Source organism: Schistocerca piceifrons, chromosome 8, assembly GCF_021461385.2.
Source record: "Schistocerca piceifrons isolate TAMUIC-IGC-003096 chromosome 8, iqSchPice1.1, whole genome shotgun sequence".
Taxonomy (NCBI): domain Eukaryota; kingdom Metazoa; phylum Arthropoda; class Insecta; order Orthoptera; family Acrididae; genus Schistocerca; species Schistocerca piceifrons.
In genome coordinates, this window is record NC_060145.1 from 357561244 (window position 1) to 357565530 (window position 4287).

At 43.8% G+C, this 4287-nt stretch overlaps 1 non-coding gene across 1 annotated transcript; it reads left to right on the top strand.

The window, feature by feature from the left end:
• The first annotated feature begins 3934 nt into the window (after positions 1 to 3934).
• On the top strand, positions 3935 to 4009 carry Trnat-ugu. The gene has a single exon. It is a non-coding gene; the product is annotated as a tRNA-Thr (tRNA).
• Positions 4010 to 4287: the final 278 nt, after the last annotated feature.

Sequence of the window (4287 nt, forward strand, 5' to 3'; positions counted from 1 at the left end):
TAGGCCGTTGTGCCATAGACGATCGAAAGCCTTTTCGATGTCCAGGAACACCGCCCCAGTTGCCTTGCTTGTGTTGTATCCGTGTGTTATGTATTCAACGACGCGGAGGAGTTGTTGTGTTGTTGAGTGGTGATTCCTGAAACCGAATTGCTCCGGTCTCAGGGTGTCGTTTGTGATGCAGTGCCTGGTGAGTCGTTTTAATATTACCTTCTCAACGATCTTGCTGAGCGCGCTCAGCAGACTGATGGGTCGGTAATTTTGTGGGAGGGAGTGGTCTTTCCCCGGCTTCCTGAACATCAGGACCTTGGCCGTCTTCCAAAAGGCGGGGAAGTGTTGGTGTTTGAGTATGGCATTCGTAATGTGTGCTAGGTAGTCTACAGCTTTGTCCGTGAACTCCTGGAGGACACGGTTTTGAATGCCATCGTGACCAGGGGCCTTCCTAGCGGTGGTATGCATGATGGCCCATTTGATTTCTGCTGTACTAGCTTGTCGGATGTTGTTGCGCGCTGGTTGGGCCAAGATGCGTGTGACCTCCTGGTCCTGAGTTGGCGCAAAGACCGCCTACCTTTTATACACGACCTACATACATTTTGTCACTGAAAGGTTCAGCCGCTACCTAGAATAGAGAGCCTAGTGATTCCGTATTATATCTGGAAAACTTGTAGCCTATAAAATAAATCGGACATCTACTTACAGCTAGCGAATTTTTTGGTATTTATTACATACATATCACCGCTGTCCCAACATATTAAGAATGGATGAACGTAACGAGTTGTTAGGGGTCGCATGATGGTGGTGCACAATCTGTTTGCGATGAACGTATTCCAGTCCAGTTTTCTGATGTCGTAAGCTTCCCCGAAAGTAGTTGGATTGTTGCTGGACTTTTAAATTATTGATTTATGGGTGGTGAGAAATTTATCCCTGTCTCGCGGGTCAAAGCTAAGCTGGCAACGTTTATTTACACTGATTTTAGGTGTGTAACATTTCAGATAATTAATCCGGCTGCACCAGTAAACGTTTTCTATTAAAGTCACGAAGCAGTATGATCCGTGGCGGGCTCGCAATCGATTTACCGTGACTGGATTTCGAGCATTACTCACTGGCGACACTGCTGGCAGCGCGAATCAATTCTAGCTTGTCGCTGATTGTCTCTGGCGGAGCGAGTCCTAAAGTACGCCTTGAGCAGCGTTGGGAAGGTAATAAGAGTCAGGCAGCGGGTCACCGTGAACTAGAGGGCGTTACGGGCCTAATTGCGGACACAGTGGTACGGTCGGCAGTTAGCTCTGTTTATGTTCTTACTGGGTGTAAATGGTGAAGTCGGAGTTACGACATCGAGGTGAGTACGGCGTCCTGTCCGGGCCGCGGACTTATCCGGCTCTGATATTCTGTGCCGTGCGGGACTGGGTGCTGGCAGCCGCACTGGATATTTCCAGGATTGTGAAATATCGACCACATCTTGCGTTTATGGCCAGTATTTCTCGTACTACGATTCGCCCACCTCTGTTCCCTGCACTTGGTGGCTTGCTGGAATATTTGCTTTGCGTGTAATCATCTAAGCCAACGGTCTGTTGTTTCAGATTATTCATATCTCTGATCAGTCGATTTTGGCTGTATATACAATTGTACCTGTATATTCAGTGTTTTCAATCATTTTGCATTTAATTTTTTTTTCTAGATTTTTTTGGTGGCCGTTGCGGCCGAGCGGCTCTAGGCGCTCCAGTCCGGAACCGCGCTGCTGCTACGGTCGCAGGTTCGAATCCTGCCTCGGGCATGGATGTGTGTGATGTCATTAGGTTAGTTATGTTTAAGTAGTTCTAAGTCTAGGGGTCTGATGACCTTAGATGTTAAGCCCCATAGAGCTTAGAGCCATTTAAACCATTTTTAGATTTGTTTGCTTTGACAGAAATTTCCTGCATTTAGTATGTCTATTAATTGTGTTGTACATTTACGTGTCTAAATACCACGGAAGGAGGCATCGCTTGTTAAGATCCAAAGACACCGCCTCGCAGGGGTAAGCTTGCATTTTCCTTGCATAACTGTTTGCTTCACGCAAGTTTCCGTACATCAAATTGCTAAATGCTCTAAGACACATCACTTCCGTCACTACTACGCTTTTGGTATTAGGAAAATTTGGTTAAGGGTAAATTTTTTAAATTTTATGGCTCATTAAGAGCCCTTTGCTGACCATTTCTCGAGATGATGACCGCTGATATTTGTCAAACTTGTTTGTTTGTCTCATGTTTCACCCAAATGGCGTTTGTTAACGGCCCCACGTAGCTTTCTGAGCCCCGCGGCAGCATTTTCAGCGGCTGGCCTTGTTGTACACACCGCTTTGATGTTTATTGGCTACCTTTGAGGCGTGTCCGCGCTAGCCTTCCTTAACTCGATGCTTTACACAGTCTGCCAAAAGATTTTATGCTAAATACTGGCTCCATTACTTTATGGTCTGATTTATGGAGCCTTATTTGCAATTTTAGACTTCCTTTGGAATATCCTTGTTCTGCGCATTTTGTAAATTGCGGGAGCTAAGTTTTTCCTAAACAACACACTGTCTTGATTAATAAGTTACGCGAATCTTTCCATATCATTTAACCATTATGAGCCTAACTTAACATTGTACTTTTCTCACTCGTTGATAACTTTAATGCATTTGGTGTTTTTCTACGTGATAAAATTTTCAGTAGATTTTATTCTGATTTTAAGCACGGTATTTTCCCTCCTGTATATTAAGGGTGTCTTGATTAAAAACAAATGTGAATTAGCTTCCTGAAAATCCTCTGAAGGCGTTTTCACCGTTACTTAAATTGTTTAAAGAGATTGTTGCTGTTGCACTTTGAGCAGTTTATGTTTGATTAGAAAAGAAGTTTAAGTTGTTTTTCACTGTTTTATATTTATTCTAGCACTGATTTTTGTGGCTTGTTAAAGTAAAATCGTTTGTTAAAGCATATTATTGGTGTAAGCAACTAATTAACTTTACCCTGCCACTCATAATCATTTGTGGTTATTGTATCAATTTCTCTGTGCTGTAACGTGGTGGTTAAATAAATGTAAACAAACAAACGGCAAATTGGGTTCACCCTTGCATGCTTTTCTTGTCTTATCACATGCTGTGTTTAGAGATTTCACGTCGTGCTGCGTAATTTGTGTCTCGCGTTGCACATCGCCAACAATAAACAACAAGAAGCCTTCTAGGACAACTTATTCCGTCTACTTAATTACTGTAAAATTTAGTATGATTGTTCGAAAGGTTTGTGCTATCATTCACGTACTGTGCCAACGAGAAGGGGTACCACGTGGATCGGAACAGAATAATAAGAGGTACTGAAATAATTATAGCTAAAAGAAACACGGTCCCCAGCCCAATTGGGCAAAATTTCTGTTCGGTAGGTGAATTAATGAGCCGAACAGTCAATGTCAAGAATTACTCGAACACGCGCGGCAACAGAGGGCTACACGCACGTTAGCAAAAACAATTGAAACCTTTAAGTAATAAAGAGAGAAAGAAAATATTTTTAACTATATATATGACGGTAGTATCTGTTCCCGCAAGAATAGTTACCGTGGATGACCATGCAGCTTTGCTATAAATGAAATGATAATCAAATAGACATCCTAGCTGGAAGCAGGCGTTGATACACTTCATTTCTAGCAAAGCTGCATGGTCATCCACGGTAACTGTTCTTTCGGGAACAGATACTACCGTCATATATATAGTTAAAAATATGGGCTCCCGGCCTTTGAGCTTCTTGTGCGAACGCACGCGCTATGCCCGAACTCGTACGGGACTTGGTAGATTAATCTGCCACGAGTAACGAGTATGATGGGCAAACATCTATTAGGCGCACTACGAATGTAGTGTTGTGGACATGTTGGGAATGTGGATCTCGCGGGGTGCGTGCAAGGGATAATTCCCTGCAGACACACTATCCTCTGTGCCCGCGGTGGCTCAGATGGATAGAGCGTCTGCCATGTAAGCAGGAGATCCCGGGTTCGAGTCCCGGTCGGGGCACACATTTTCAACATCTCCCCAATGAAGTGTATCAACGCCTGCTTGCAGCTAGGGTGTCTATTTAATTATCATTTCAGAAAGAAAATAGTTTCATTCGAAATATCATTAACAAATAGAGCTGAAAGTTTGAAAACATACAAGATAACACTTAGATTAATGGTTACTTAGTGTTGTAAGTGACAACGGCGCGGCCGGCCGAAGTGGCCGAGTGGTTCTAGGCGCTACAGTCTGGAACCGCGCGGCCGCTACGGTCGCAGGTCTGAATCCTGTCTCGGGCG